This window comes from Nannospalax galili, unplaced genomic scaffold (assembly GCF_000622305.1).
Source record: "Nannospalax galili isolate Female #2095 unplaced genomic scaffold, S.galili_v1.0 scaffold429, whole genome shotgun sequence".
In the NCBI taxonomy this organism is placed as follows: Eukaryota; Metazoa; Chordata; class Mammalia; order Rodentia; family Spalacidae; genus Nannospalax; species Nannospalax galili.
The window spans coordinates 2,388,997-2,406,391 of record NW_008360330.1 but is presented as its reverse complement, the minus strand read 5'-3'; the positions used below and the strand labels follow the sequence as shown (position 1 = coordinate 2,406,391).

The following is a 17,395-nucleotide window of genomic DNA, read 5'->3' as shown; positions in this document are numbered from 1 at the left end:
CCTCTCCTGAACCTCTCTTCTACCCTACCCTCCCATTCCTCTCCCCACCTAAACTTCCCTCTGCAATATAGTCCTCCTTCTCCCCTTCATATCATTCATGTTTTACTATTTGTCTCCCCTCCTTTAATATTTTTCTTCCCCCTTCCACTAATGGTTCATTTTTAGTTTCCTGGATTCTACAAGTACTCCAAATTAAAACATGTAAATTAAAAATTGTACACTAAGATCCACATACAAGTAAAAAAATAAAACCTTTGTCTTATGAGTCTGGGTGACCTCATTCAGTATAATGTTTTCCTACCTCTATTTACCTGGAAATGTTTTTTTTTTTTTTTTTTTTCAGCTAAATAGAATTCCAGTGTATATAGGTACCACATTTTCACCATTCATTTATCAGTTAATAGACATCTAGACTCTTTCCTTGGCCTTGCTATTGTGAACATGGATGAGCAGTGTCTGTGTACTAGGAAATAGAGTCCTTTGTTTATATGCCTAGGAGTGATATAGCTGGGTCATATGGTAGGTCTATTTCTAGTTTTCTAGGAGCCACGCCAGTTGTCCTCACCGGTGTTTGTTGTCTCTGATTTTCTTAATCTTAGACATTCTGAGTAAGGTAAGATGAAATCTCAGAGTATCTTTAATTTGTATTTCCCTGACAGCCAAGAATGGTAAATACTTCTTTAAAATACTTAGGCAGTTGTGTTTCTTCTGAGAACTCTGTTTATGTCTGTATCTCACTTTATTTGGGTTGCTTTCTTGGTGTTCGGTGTTCTAAGAAAATAGGAAGAACTTTTTGGTTTTCAGAGCTTCCTCTGTCAATGGATTATATGTTTATCTGGGAAGTGATTCCTTCTACCCTTAACTGAGTTGGGTTGAGAAACCAGCTAGTAACCACCTATTCCCAGAGCAGAGGGGGTCAGTCACACATGTAACTATCTTTTCTCTTTAAAGATTGTTTAGTTGTTTTTAGAATAAGGAATTTCATGATGAAATTTTAAATTGTGCTTGCTATATGCACTTTTTCTCTTGGGAATAGAACAGACTTCTGTTAACCTCACATTGGACACCATCAAAGATGAGTCCATTGAAGTCTAGTTTGGTGAACCACTGAGTTTAATTGGGATGCTAACAGAAGCATGGGTAAGGGGTTACTCACAGGTTCATGGGCTGCTTAGGAGAGTACACCACTGAAGAAAATGTCTCTCCTAGCAACCACTAACTCCTTATGAGGGTTATGTGGAGGACCAGAGTCTTGTGAACTCTGCAACTGTTAACTGCCTGTATATCTTCTTGGAAGGGCAGAGTATCTTCTACTCCTGATGGAATGCTAATGGACTAAGTCTCATCCACAAGTATTCTGAAAATAATCACAGCTGTTGGGAGGATAGTGTTCCACAACAGAGCTCTTTAGTGTATATAATATTGGCATTTTATACTGATGATTTATCTCCAAAGCTGAGTCCTTTAGAAGAAACCTGTTCTTACTCTGCTATAAGAAACATTTTGAAAGATTGTGAGTAAAGTTTTGAAATACTTAAAAGTTGAATAAATGCATACTTAAATGTTCTTATACTGTTCACTTGAATCTCTGTCCATTTTATCTTTAATGTGAGTTTAATAGGAATTAATTCTTCAACGGTGGAAAATTTTTCCTGCATCCTCATAGGTTCAGTGACTGGATCTGTGAAATGACAACAAAATGATAGGAGAAAAGCCTACATATTTATTTGACTTTAAAAGTTTTACATAACACGGAGGTGAATCATAAACAAGGAGGGAAAAAAAGGTATACTTTTAGGCTTTGATACCTTGAGACAAGGTACCATAAATTTACAGAGAAGTGACAAGACCAATAAAGGGACACTTTGATCTCCTGGGGCGGCAAATTAGGGAAAGGCAAGTATATAGGTAGATAAAGAATTACTGTTTGTTGGTAAAGTTTGTGTAGGCTTTTCCTTGTCTGGTGAAAAAGTTCTTACTCTTTCTAGTATGGGAAGTGGTTGTGGAGACACCTTAAAAAGAAGTTTTGACCTGCTTTCACAGAATGAGTGGGCAGAGAGCTCATCTTCCCTTTCTTTTTCCATTGCCTTCAGCTCAAAGTAATCCTGTAACTAAAGGACATATTTCAATGTAGCATATTTTTGTTCCTTCACCTGCAAGTTAAAAATGTGATGTTGGTGTACATAAAATTTAAGTAGCAAGTGTTTTGTAATATAACTTATTTGATAAGAAGAGCTTCAATTCATCATTTACTTCAAGTTTGATAATTTGCCCATATGAAGCTTCTGTTACACATGTTGAGACATTTAAAACTTCCATTAAACATTTTGGGGTGAAGTTTAATCTTTGGCGATCCCTTTTGACTGAAATACAGTCAGTAATCAAGGTTTCCATGAATAATAAAAATAATTTAGGATAAAACATTCACCACTATATTAAAAACTAAGCCTCATCTACTGGCTTTGGTCAGGCCTGTTAACTTATTTTGCATACAATTCCTGTAAGAAATGATAGTTGTCAGCTCAACAGAAGAAAATAAACAATAAAGTTGCAAATAGGAGCTCAAAAAGTAAAGGAGTATGTGTTCAGTGAATGTGAGATTAAGTGCTTTGACAATAGACTGAGGTACAACACAAAAGGTGTAACTGATGTTGGTAAGGTTCACGTACTATATTCATTCTATGCAAAGAAATGTAATTTTTAAGTATCACATTTCACAAATTACATTTGGGGCTTTAAGAGTTAGTTCTAGAGAGAGAGTTGTACATAGCTCAGTGGTAGAGTACCTACCTAGCATGAGAGGAGGCTGTGAGTTGGAGTCTCAGCACCGCCAAAATAAAATAAAATTTTTAAAATGTACTTAACTATGGGGACTGGAGAGATGGTTTAGTGGTAAAGAGCACTGGCTGCTCTTGCAAAAGACCTGGGTTCGATTCCCAGCACTTACATGATGGCTAACAACTGTCCATTAACTCCAGTTCGGGGATCTAATACCCTTTTCTGACCTCATGGGCAATGCATGACACGGGTGCACTTATACACATGCAGAAAATGCTTTTATACACATTAAAATAATAAATAAAAAATAACTAATTTTTTTATCATTTACTGTGTCTTAGTCCAATATACAAGTTCCCAAAATGATGTTTTATACATTAGCAAAGAACTTTTAAAATCATACCTGTTAAAGCAAATGAAATAGGAAGAATATTTGTGTTTCTTTGTAATAGCTGTTAAATCATTGAGAATTGTTAGCTTTCATATTTTGCATTGCTTTACTTTTATTTATATAAATGAAACATTTGAATAAACAAAGTATTTTACCTACTACAGGAATCAGCACCTATGTCTCATAGGCCAGTTTTCACCCATCACCTAGTTTTGAGTGGTTTGTAAGCTAAGGATGGTTTTTGTTTTTGTTTTTGTCTTTTTGAGATAGGGTCTGCCTGTAGCCCCAGCTGTCCTGGAACTCACTATGTAGACCAGGCTGGCCTTGAACTCACAAAGATCTGCCTGTTTCTGCCTCCCAAGTGCTGGGATTAAAGGCATGCACCACCACGCCCGGCAAGGTTTTCATATTTTTATTTATTGATTAGTTTTTATTTTATATTATATATATGAGTGTTTTGCCTGTGTGCATGTATGTAAGTGCACCATGTGCGTGCATGCTCACAGAGGCCGTGAAAGGTTGTTGGATCCCCCTGGAACCGAATTTAAGAATAGTTGTTTGCTACCATATTGGTGCTAGGAACTGAACCCTAGTCCTTTGCAAAACCAGCCAGTCTGTTAACTGCCAGACCATCTCTCCGGCCTGAGTTTTCAAATTGATGGAGAAAAAAATTGAGAGAATAGTATATATCTATAATAATGTATGACATATAGTAATGACATGAAAATCTTAGGAAATTCAGATTTCAATATCCTTACACCCTGTATTAACAATAATCTGTCATTCTCTCATGTGGTAGGTCCCACATCATCAGTTGTAGGATACCTGAGACCCATTTTGCATACGTTACAAACATTCTGGTTTATTTAGTAGATAAGTTTCCCGTTTGTGTCCTTTTCACATTACTTGACAAGTAAAATTGGCAGGACAAACGCTTGCTGTATGGTTGGTGACTTAGCTCTATCTTATTAATCTTGAAACGGTGCTGCTTTTTTATTACCAGTGATTTTTCATTTGAACTTATTGTCACTCTTCTTGCCTGTTGCTTCTTTCCTTCTTCATTACTATGATTTTGTTGATAATCTCTAAAGTTATGAAATTCTCTGCTGGGCTGGCTAGATGGCTCAGTACATAAAGACACTTCCTGCGATCCTGACCATCTGAGTTCATTTATTGGAACCCCCACAGCGTAATGAAAGAGCTAACTCCTGGAAGTTGTTCCCTGATATCCATGTGCACACCATAGCACACGTGTACCCACCCCACACACACACACACCACAAATGAATATTTTAAAAAATTAAACTCCATATGTCTTTTTAAAAATACTGAGCTTTGATAGATGCTTGAGAGTGAATAGTTTATAGATTTGCATAATTTTTAAAGTGCAGTATATTGTCCAGTATGTATGACATCCTGAATTAGATTCTTCCCCCCACCCCAACCCCCAGCACCATCAAAAAAGAAAGGGGCAATAATAACATAGAACACAAATTGGATATCTTCAGAAATCATCCCACCTCCAAACTCTGTACCATTCAGTTAGCGGTCTGCTTTCTGACACTGCACAGTAATTTGGCTATTTTGCAGTTTCTTATGAATTGAACCATAAAGAATGATATTTGTAAATATTCTACAGTTTATGAGTATTGGTTTTTTTTGTTATATTGGCTTTTCAGTAGGATTTCTGCATTTCCATGTAAGTTTTAGAAAAAGAGCTATTTTTAAATGGTTTCCTCCTATTGATTGTAAAGGGACATAGCTGATAATTGTCTTTTTCTCTTCTTTCCTTTTTTGTGTATTATTTATTGAATTTTTGTGTATTTCATACAAAACATCTTTGTCACCTTTATATCCCTCTCCCATCTGCACCCTCCCATGACCCTCCCCACCAGATTTCATGCATTCTGTCATTTATATTAAGACCTATCTAGTCAAGTTAGTGGACCCAGAAGTCCCTCAGTGCAAGTTCATCTACTGGAGTCTATTCAGCCTATCTAGAGTCAGTCTCTTAAAGATGATAACTCTACCTCACCCAGCAGTAATCAGCTGCCAATGGTTCTCTCTACCTCTTGTACCACTATGCTCTATGAACTTTAGGTGTAGAGGTTCAATTGTAGATGTGTCATTTAGGGTTGGGCATCTCACAGGCACTTAATCTCTGTGTGTAACCAGTTGTGGAACTCTGTAATATCTGTCTATTGCAAAAGAAACTTCTTTGTTGAGTGGTGACTGGCATACTTGTTTGTAAATAAAAGATATATATTTAGCATGCAATAAGAAATTACATTTGTCTAAGGATATGACAGCCTTAGGGTTTTCTCTAAGACCTATGACCTCTCCATGTGTGTTTGGCTATGTTTACAGTACCACACATGAGTTTCCTCCCATTGAATGGACATTAACTCAATTAAGTAGCTGTTGATTACCCCCAAGATAAAATTGCCACTACCGCCCCAATATAGTTTGCTGTGCTGGTCATTGTGGTTATTAGGCCTTAAAGCTTTGGTTGGAACATTGATCGATATTCTCTCCCTTAGCAGCTTGCATAGTGTCCTCCAAAACTATGAGAGCTATCCTTCCAGGGAGGTAACTTCCAGGTCACTTCCAACTACATTGCTCCAAGTCCTGTGTCTGAAGTATGTCCTGTGTTCAGCAATAACCTGTGTAATTGTGGGATTCCCTTCTACTACCCTGGCCAACAACTTTGCGTTGGTTTCTCCTGTCTAAAACTGTTTATTTTTATATAGCCTTCAGCTACATACATGGACTCATCTAATTTTTTCCTCTTTTCTTTAGTGTGTTATCTACTTCTAATAGGAAATAGATGGATTTCTGGTTGGATTTTTTTTTTCTTTGTGTGTATGTATGCATATGTGGATTTGTGTCCATGTGTGTACATGTATGTTCATTAATGTGGAGGTCAGAGGACAACCTCAGGTGTCATTCCTTGGGAGGTATCATCTTCCTTGTTATTTTGAGACTGAATCTCATTAGCCTGCTTCTTACCTAATAGGCCAGTTTGTCTGGCCACTGAGTCCACCCTCCCCAATGCTTAGATAACAAGTTCTTGCATGGATGCTGGGGATCAAACTCGGGGCCTCATGCTTGCACAGCAGGCACTTTACAGACTAGTCTGTGTCCCCAGCTCAGTTTATGATTTGTTACATCTACCAAATTAACTTAATATTTTAGGAATACAATTTGAAATATTCATGAAGGAATATTTTTCTAGATATAAATGTTTGCTTCAGATTAGATAGTCATCAATTGCTTGAAATAGTTTCTTTATATCATACTTTGGTGTGTATCATATCAAAATATATCATATTTTACATGAGGCATTATAGCAGTAACATTCATATTTAATATTGTGATGCCTTTGATTACTTTAAAAACACTACTGGAGGACATACTTGAAATGTTTTCTACTTCAATTTCAAAAATGTAGAGTTGAATTTTTTGCTTGCATAATTTGTTAAATTCCAATCTTACTAAATACACACTTCAGATAGAACAGAAAGTCATAATAGTTTGGAGGAGAGTATATTCTGGCTTTTTTTTCTTCTCTACTTGATGATTTTATTAATCTTTGATTGCAGAAGTTACTGTCATTTTTAACAAAGATCTCATATGCACCATCTGCCACAGGATAACATCTTATTGTGCCTAGAAGAGGTAGTTTAGTGGTGAGGAGTTTGTCACTAACTTGATTTAAGTAAAAAGGGATTATGATTTCTTGTAAACTTAAATTAATTGAAGTTTATTATCAGTATATTGATCTCTCAGGGCTTCAAGATGTGTTTTGAATTTTAATTGCCTTGAGGAAAAAGGCATTCTATCATACTGTAAGCACTTGACATTCACAGTAATGTTTCAGGATGGTCTTCTAGCTGATAGCCAGAGGGAATGGCAAAGTGTTATAGAAAGTAATTGTTTTAAAGCAAGATTTTTAGCTCTGTGGAACTAAAAACAAAATGAACAGCTGATAAAATAATGAGATAAAAATATACGGAGACTTTAAGATGGGGTTTCAATTTAGGACCTATGCAATGAAATAAGAATGTACATTAAATCACTGTAACGGTCAGCAAACACAAAATATTTCAGCCCATTGCCTGATTTTGGATAGCCCACAAACAAAAATAGTTTTTCATTTGAAAATATTAAAAACAGCAAGATAAATGTTACTATTTAGTGTGAGAATTATATGAAATTCAAATTCTGGTTTTCTTAAAGTTTGCGGGGGGGGGTTGTTATGTTGCTTATGAGATAGGGTCTCATGAAGTCCAGCTGTCCTCGAACTTGTTATGTTACCAAGGATGACTTTAAACTTCCAATTTTCATGCCTCCACTTCTAAATGCTGAGAATGAAGGTGTATGCCACACAGCATTTTTTATGCAGTGCTGGGGATGCAATCCAGGACTTTATGCATGCTAGGCAGACACTCTACCAATCAAACTACATGCTTAGGCCCTCATAAAATCAAGTTTTATTAGAGCATCAACACTTTGCTGAAATTAAATGAATAGATACTACAGTCTCTCTAAACATTTAATAGCAATTATAGTGTCTCAACTTTGATGTAGTTAAAACAACAAAAGTATTTTAAGATAGTAATGTAAATTTTATTAGGGAAATGCATAGGTATAAGTTCTGGATATTTTAAATAAGATGATTAACCGGTGTGGTGGTGCATGTCTTTAATCCCAGTGCTCAGAAGGCAGAGTCAGGCAGATCTGTGAGTTCAAGACCAGCCTGGTCTATATAGTGAGTTCCAGGCTAGCTGGGACTACAGGGAAACCCTGTTTCAAAAAGATCAAATAAATAAATAAATAAAAAGATGATGATGAAATTAAGATTTCATGAATCATAGGACTTATTAACACATAAAAGAAAATTATTTTCCTTAGGTCCATAATGCTTAGAGAGAAGGAGAATCTCTGAATAGATTTCATAGGGAATGCACTATAAATAGATGAACTACATTGACCACATAGAGAATGATTTTCAAAATTGTAAGTCTCATTGCTCAGTTAAAATGGAAGCAGGCTTTTGTAGAAAATGAAGTCTAATTAAAGACTGAGGTAGACTCTGAGTTAGAACAAACTGGCTTGGTCATATCAGCAAAGATCCATGACTCAGTGTCAGTCCCCTTTAAGCTAGAGAAGGGTACCTGGTTTGGCAGGTGAGGTTTTAAAGCTCCAAATCCTGCTACCACCTGAGCTGTCATTATTTGTGGAAACAGCTGACAGCAAAACTTCCACAGCCTAAGCTCTCAATATGTTGCCACATTCTTAGGTTGATATGTATTTGAATTCCAATAATTGAGGTCTCTAAATGTCATACGGGTTCTGATAAAATGTGATGACATGTTCTTGAGGTGGGGTGATGGAGCTAGCTCCAAGTTCTTACATAGGGGGTCTGTTAAGATGCCACATTCTCAGTGGAAGTAGGGCAATATACTTGAAGTTCTTAATTATAACAGTGTATAGGTCATTCACCCAGCAAATTTGTATTTGGAATAATTTTTTAGCTCCATAGTAGGCATCCTTGTATTAAACAATATAATGGAATAATCAAATCCTTAAACCAATGTATAGTAAGTTGAAACTGGTCAGTATTAGAAATGCTAGAGTAGTGTCTCTTTGTATGTTAAGTACAGTTTATTTCTATGCTCAGATGGTTATTTACATGGGTTTTTTGCGGGGTTTTTTGGTCTTTTTGAGATAGAGTTTCTCTGTAGCCCCAGCTGTCCTGGAACTCACTATGTAGACCAGGGTGGCCTTGAAGCCTTGAACTCACAGATCTCTGCCTCCCTAGTACTGGGATTAAAGGTGTGCACCACCATGCCCAGCAACTTACATGTTTTTTACTGGCAACTTACGGCAAGATTGAGAGGAAGGCTTACTTTTTTTTTGTAATATATTCAAGCTATTGCCTGCCTGCATTTTGTTAATAAATAATATTTAAAATATTTATTATTTTTATTATTTTTATTTTATATGTATGAGCATATTGCCTGAATGTATATAAGTGCACCCATGTCATACGGTGCCCACAGAGGTCAGAAGGGGTTGTCAGATCCTCTGAAACTGGAGTTGTTGATGGTTGTTAGCTGCCACTGTGTGGGAGCTGGGAACCGAACCTGGGTCCTCCGCAAGAGCAGCTAATGCTCTTTACCTCTGAGGCATCTCTTAAGCCCAATAAATAATATTTAAAATAACACCATCCAAGCTACATTGTAAAGGATCTTTACAATAATAAAATTTGGATTTTATACAGTAGTGAATGATAATGTCAGTAAATTTGGTTTTGGAATTTTATTCTAATTTTTTCTTTACAATGGATTAGAAGAGCTGAAGAAATGACTCAACTATTAAAAGTACTTGTTGCTCTTGTAGAGGACCCAGATTTTGTTATCAAAACAAAACATTGGGCAGCTCACAGATACCTGTTACTCTAGTTCCAGAGAATTCAGCTCCCTTCTCTAGCCTCTGCAGACCTTGGCATTCATGTGGTGCACATACAGAAAAGCAAGCACACACAAATAAATAAATACTTAAAAATATACTTAATAGATTAGAGAAGAATGATTGAGAGACAGACTGAAACTGGAATCTTGAATTTTAATTATTTGATAAGGCATTGAACAAATGACTTAACATCTATGTAGTAGAGATTTAAAGTTCAATTTATGTATAGTGTTTAAAACAATCCTGACACATAGTAATGTCTGTATTATAGGAGCTATGTTTATTAGCATTTATTGCTTTGGGAGAGAGAGTTCATTGAATGACACCAGTTTTAATTGATTTGCCTGTTGGTAGTGTCTTTTTCATTATGATCACTTTCTAAGTCTGTAATCTGTTTCTTTGAAATTATTGCTACCTCTAATTCTTGAGGCACACACAATACCGTGGAAGAGATTTTTAGCAACTGTTCTTACTTTATATTTTCTTATGATAAATTGGGTTCTAGTGTTCAGGGGCATTAATCTACTGTGTTTATTAATACTTGTTTTATAATTGCAGAGAGATGTGACTGGGATTACTGTCAATTCACTGCTTAGGCACATTGACAGCTTTGCATTGCTTATGCCACATTATCCTGGAAAGATGCATTAATCAGCTCTGCTTTGTGGTCTGTTGCCTTGCTGCTTAATTACTTTACTTATGGCCCTTTCGATGAAGAATATGGCCAGTTTCTTACAGTGTAATATATGTTTCAACTGTCCAAATCAATTCCAGCTGAAAATTACAGGATGTAAAATAAAAGTGCATTTTAGTTCCATGTTTTAAATAAGTCCTCAGCAATAATATTTTTCAAAGGAAAATTGTTTTTTTGAAATTAAAAACAAATGATACAAAATTGAAATTTCTTTTTATTGTTTGAGACCTCACATGTACGTGTGTTTTGGTCAAATCCACCCCCATTACATCCCTCATTTTATCCCCCTCTCCACTTTTCCCTCCCAACTTCAGTGTTCTCTTTTCTTTTTAAAACCACTAAGTCCCTTGTCATCTTTAATGAACTGCCTTTTTGTATTTGTCCATTCTTCTACCATCTCATTGGTTTGCATGCACCATTTTAGCATGACTATTCTTTTATCAAATGTGTTGGAAAATTTGCCCCTCACTATTTTTGTCATCTTTTTCTGAATAGAAATTTGAATGCTGCTCTTAGTAAAATCTACCACTTTTTTTTGTTTTTACAGCTTTTGGTTTTGAGATCAGTTTAGAGAAGCTCCATGTAATGCCTGTGCAGTTCATCAATATTAAATGTTAATGCTTTGTGCTCTCAATGATCAAAAAAAAAAAAAAAAAAGACCGCTAAGTCCTCTTAGCGTTGTGCATGGGTGTAGGACCATCTGTGGGAGCCTAGGAAGCCTTTCAAGGGTTGTATCCCCAAAGAAATCTGACTCTTCCTCCCATATCAGCCATCAGTCATTAATGGCTTCACTTGAGGTGGGGCTTCATGGACTCCCCCCATCTGTGCTGGTATTTGGGCTGGCTTGATCTTATGCATGTAGTCATAGCTGCTGTGAGGACATGTACACAATGATGCTGTTATGTCTGGCAAATACTGTTTTCCTAAAATGTCCGGTCTTTGATGGTTGTTGATTGCTTGGAGAAGGAGGTATATTTGATAGCTGAGCACTCAACAGTCTCTTATACTCTGCACATTAACCAGTTGCGGGTCTCTGTATTAATTGCCATCTACTCCAAAAGAAAACTTCTCTGATGAGAGTTTAGTTGTTCTTACAGAAGACCTGGGTTCGATTCCCAGCACCCACATGGCAACTCACAACTATCCATAACTCCAGACCCAGGAGATCCGACAGCCTCTTCTGACCTCCATGGGCATTGCATGCCATGGGTGCACTTACCTACATGCAGGAAATACATGCATACACATAAAATAAAAATAATAAAATTTTAAAAAAAGAACTTGGGGGCAGTTTATTGCTATGTTCATTTTGCAAAATAATAGTATTGTGTTCTAGGGCTTATAACCTAGCTAGCCATGGGTTTTTGGCCCAGTTAACAGTACCAGGCATGAGTTCTGTCTTTAAATCCAATCAGAAAGTGATTGATTACTCCCATAACTTTTGTGTCACTACTGTACTGGTGGGTGTATCTCTTTAGACCAGTTGTTATTATAGCTCACAGGTTTCACATCTGGGTTAGGCTAATGATTATTTTTCTCTTCTGGTATCGTGCATAGAACCTCCAGCACTATGAAAACTAACCAAAGCTTCCAAATCTGTTCCAGATTGTTTTCTTCCTGTCCTATGACTTCAAATATGGTATGTCTTCCTCGGTAGGGCCTTACCATCAAGTTTTAAAGAGTAACCAAGAACAATGGCAATAGTCTCTAATGTGTTTTTATTGTTATATTTTGGTTTGTTTTGGGGGGTGAGAGAGTTAAATTGAATTTTCATTTTTCATACAGTATAGTTTGATGATATTTAGATCTCCCAATTCCACACCTCTCTTCACTGCCCCTGACCAATTTATTGAACTCATATAATATGGCCTATAGCGTATGATTTTTGTCCCCAAATATCCTTCAGTATGGGTCCATCCACTGGGCCCACCAAGAGTCCCATCCCTGTAAGACACTGTTTTTCCTCTCCCAGCAGCCATCAGTTGCCGAAAGTTCCTTAGGTCATGTTGAAATGTCTTACCAACTTCCCCATGTCTATTCTATGCTGGGATTTTTGTCTGATTTGAGCTTGCGTAGGACTTGTGTATGCTGTCACCATTGCTATAAGATCATCTGAGTAACTGACCAGCTCTCTGGAGGACTGTGTCCTTGTGGTCATCCACCCCTCTAGTTTTTATAATCTTTCCACCTCTTCTTCCACAATGATCCCTGAGTCTTAGGAGGCAGAGGTTTGAAAGTATCCTATTCAGGCATAAGCACTCTGCAGCCTCTTGTTTTCTGCACATTGGCCAATTGTGAGTTTCTCTGTTAAACACCATCTGCTACATAAGGAAACTTCTGTGGAGAGAATTAAGAGATGCGTTCATGTTGGGTGTGGTGGTGCAGGCCTTTAATCCCAGTGTTTGGGAGGCAGAGGCAAGCAGATCTCTGTGAATTCAGGGCCAGCCTGGTCTACATAGTTCCAGGTCAGCTGAGGCTTCAGGGAGACCCTTTTGTCTCTCAAAAAAAGACAGACAGAGAGAGAGAGAGAGAGAGGGAGGGAGGGAGGGAGAGATTCATTCTAAATGTAGAGGTTGCATTGAAGATGTGAAGATGTGTCGTTTAGGATTAGATGTGTCACACACAGACACTTATTCTCTACATTTGACCAGCTCTAGAATTCTGTAATAGTCTCCATCTATTGCAAAAGGAACCTTCTTTGATAAGGGGTGAGAAATACACTTGTCTGTAAAGGATAGTGCATATTTAGAATAACACAAGAAATTATGTTGGCCTAGACTGGAGAGATGACTCTGCAGTTAAGAGCACTGACTGCTCTTGTAGAGGACCTGGGTTCCAACACCTATATGGTGGCTAACAGCCATGTTCCAGGGGATCCAACACCTTCTGACCTCTGCGGACATTGTACAACACAGGTGTACACATGCAAGTGATACATTCCTATATACAAAATAAAAAAGAAATTATGTTGGTCTAGGGATGTGGCAAAAGGTTTTTCTCTAGAATCTATGACCTCTCCAGCCATTTGTATTTGACTTCTGTTTACAGTTCAACACATAAATTCCCTCCCATTGTGTGGGCCTTAATTCCTATTAGAGAGCTCTTGATTACCAACAAGATAAAAGTGCCACTACTGCACCAATGGTGGTGCTTTGCCAGGCTAGTCGTTGTTTATTAGGCTTCACAGCTATGTAGGACCATTGATTGGTTTTCTTCCTTGGCAGCTTGTATAGTATCCTCTGATACCATGCGAGCCAGGCTTCAGGGAGGAGGCTTCCAGGTCATTTCAAGCTCAGTTGCTCCAAGTTCTGTGTCTGAAGTGTGTCCTGTCTTCAGCAGTAAGGTCTTAACCTTCAAATTCTGGGATACAATCAAGAGCTGTGGCTATTGCCTATGTTATTTTGGGGATCTCTTAGACTACCCTGACCAACAACTCAGAGGGAGGTTTCTCCTGCCTGGCACTGTGGTTTTTGTTATGTGGCCTTCAGGTATACACATGTACACATGTATTTATTTATTTTTTTCAGTAGGACTTTGAACTAACATATTTCTTTCTGGTTTGTTACACCATCTAAGCTTTATTTATCCCCTATCTCTCTCTCCCTACTCCCTCTCCAGTTAAATTCTTCCCGTTTCCCCCTTAATAACACTCATCACTTACTATCCCACTCTCTGGAGCTCCTCCTTCCAGTTTATCCCCATGATTTACATCTATTTTCTTGGCTCCTGCAGTTACATCAGGGTATGTTTTCACATTTAGGAAATCTGTTGGTCTGTGTCTCTTTATTGGGGAATTGAAATTGTTAACATTCAGAATTATTGTTGAAAGATGTGTCTTAATTCCTGTCATTCGATATTTTGTTGGGTTTTCTTAGATCTCTTTGCATTAACTGTTCTGAAACTGTTTATTCCCCATGAGTGTGTATTTATCCTTTTATTTGGATGAGAATATTCTCTTCAGTACCTTAGTGTTGATAAATTCCTTTAATCTATTTTTTTGTCCTGGAAACTTTATTTTTCCTTTAGTTTTTATAGGTAGTTTTGCTGGCTATAATAGTATGGGTTGACAATTGTGATGTTTCAGGCCTTGGAATACTTCTTTTCAGGCCCCCTCTTGCTTTCATAGTTTCTGTTGAATAATCAGATGTTGTTCTGATTATCGTCTTTATAAGTGATTTGACCTTTCTTGCATCTTTTAATATTCTTCTGTGCTTTTATTGATTTAACTATAATATGTAATGGAAATTTCTTTTTTGGCCCTGTCTATTTGGTGCTATATTGGCCTCTTTTATCTGAATGGGCATCTCTATGTTTGGGAAATTTTCCTCTACAGTTTTATTGGAAGTATTCTCTATGACTTTGCTATGATACTCTTATTGTATTCCCATTTAAAAGTTAGGTCTTTTCATGGTGTCGCAGAGCTCTCCCATGTACTGTTTTTTTGTTTGTTTGTTTTTTTAATTTATTGTTGACCTTTACTGAGTGATCCAATCCCTCTGGCTTGTCTTCCAGTCCTGATTCTTTGTTTTCTCCATGATCCATTTTATTGGTGAGGCTTTCCTCTAAGAATTTTATTTGACTTAAATGAGTTTTTCATTTCTAACATTATTTCTATTTGGATTTTCTCTGGGAATTCTTTCTTGAATTCTATTTTCATTTCTTGGATTGACTTCCTTATTGATCTTGTTTTCATTCTCTTGGAATATATTCTAGTTTTTTTCTAGTTAATTTAAGGCCCACACAATGGGAGGGAACTTATGTGCTGAACTATAAACAGAAGTCAAATACAAATGGCTGGAGAGGTCATAGATTCTAGAGAAAAACCTTACTAGAAGCATGATTCTTTATGTTTGATTAGTATTTTTATTAAAATCTTTATAAGTGTGCCATGGTGTTGCATGCCTTTAATACCAGCACTTGGGAGGTAGAGGCAGGCAGATCTCTGTGAGTTCAAGGTCAGCCTGGTGTACAGCTGAACTCCAGGCCAGCTGAGGCTACAGGGAGGCCCTGTCTCAAAAAGACCAAATTGGGGTGGGGGGATATTTTCTTTTTAAACTATAAAATAAAAGATATCATTACCTCTAAATAAAAAATACAATGTTAAGTCTTCTTTTTAATTCACAATATGATGTCTTTTTTTTTTTTTCATTTGGGTTGGGTCAGGTTGGGTTTGGGTTGGATTTTTTGTGACAGGGTCTCACTATATCTGGTTTCAAACTTGGAATTCCCCTGTCTCAGCCTCTGAGTGCTGGAACACATAAACCATCATGTCCTATTCCCCAAAATAGTTTTTTTAAATAACCAAAATGGAAGAAAATCATAGCATTGAAGCAAAAACACAAAGTTAACTTTCCAACATTGGGGCCAAGAATAAGTTAACGTAGCCAAATAATTACCTATGTTGCAAAAGGTGAAATTATGTCTGGAATAACAAGTTGTTAACAAATGCTTATATGGGTCATTATATTAGATCTTTTGTGTCAGTCTTTTCCTATAATGTTTTCAAACTATTAATAGATTAGAGTTTAAACTTCCTATTTTAAAAACTGGTAGTTTGCCAGTGACTCAGTTCTTAATGGCATGCTTTTACTCATACATCAGAATATTGTTGATTTCTTAGTGATACATGTTTATAGGTAAAGTATTTAAAGATTGCATACCTAAAGCTCTGTTAAAGATCAGATTTCAGTTCTAATTGCTGTCATCTACTAGATACTATACCACTTCTTCTGTGATATAAAGCTGTATGCCTTTGGTTGGGATAGATGAATAGTTGTCATTAGTATAATTATGCTGTTAGAATCCATAACTTAGGAAATGGTAGCTGAGGAAACTGTTCAATTAATAGTACTGTACAAATCTATTGCATTTGTACATAATCATTTTTATTGGAAGAAGTATTTGATGCATTGTGCTATAGTCAGTGACACTTAACTGAAAATTCCTGTAAAACTTAACAAAATTAATGAAAGATTTGAAGGAATAATGAAAAGTATTTAATGTGTCTTTAAGAAAAGTAATGAATATTTATCTTTCTTAATAACCATTAGCTTGATAAGCTTCTTGCTAAATTATTAACTAAGCAGTAATTATTCCAGAAAAGACTATGACAGGTAATCCATCAAATATATCATCTACCTAGCATCCCCAGCATACACACATACTCGCTCACAGACGTTAGGTATTTGTAAAAGTATGTGAGGCTGGGTGTGGTGGCGCACACCTTTATTCCCAGCACTTGGGAGGCAGAGGCAGGCAGATCTGTGTGAGTTCAAGGCCAGCCTGGTCTACATAGTGAGTTCGAGGACAGCTGGGGCTACAGGGAGACCCTGTCTCAAAAAGAGCCCCCCCCCAAAAAAAATGTGATGTAGGTGTTCATTTATATGCATTCAATTGATGCCTGATATATGCAGTATATCTACTCATTTGGTGGGAAGAATACAGAGATACAGAAGGCATACAATTTTATTAGGTTTTAAGTCTCACAACATAATGTAGGTGTATTTGCAAAAGTATGTAATGTAGGTGTTCATTTATATGCATTTAATTGATGCCTGATATATGCAGCATACCTACTCATTTGGTGCTAAGAATACAGAGATTCAGAAGACATACAGTTTTGGTTAGGATTAAAGTCTGTAAGCTTTACACTTTACAGTTTTATTTGCCCACAAGAGGTTTGTTTTGTAAGTCAGAATTCTTAAATATTCTCTGGGATTTACAGCTAAACCTCTAGGAAGAATACTTAATTCATATTGAAAAGTAATACATATGGTGATTCATTGCAATTTTTACTTCCATTAGGCAAATTTGATTTCTACCTTGTAAAATAACAGCTTTGAGGCTCCAAGTTAAATTCTACAAAAGTGACATCAAGACCTTGTGCTTTGCATTGAGGCAGCTTATTTTGAAATTTGTATTTAAAAGAAGTCAGTAAGAGAGGAGTGAATTCCCTATGTATTGTAAAAGGAGAGAGGATCCTTATGATGTTCCCTGCTTGTGGAATAAGGAATGTGTGTTGGGGATTTGTGATTCAGAGAGATGATATTTGTTTT

The 17,395-nt window shown here is 36.7% G+C and overlaps 1 protein-coding gene across 1 annotated transcript in view; it reads left to right on the top strand.

Moving 5' to 3' along the window:
• Nucleotides 1-17,395, top strand: part of Cop1 (COP1 E3 ubiquitin ligase) — a gene marked incomplete in the record, with an annotated part of 182,023 nt that overhangs the window by 95,579 nt on the left and 69,049 nt on the right.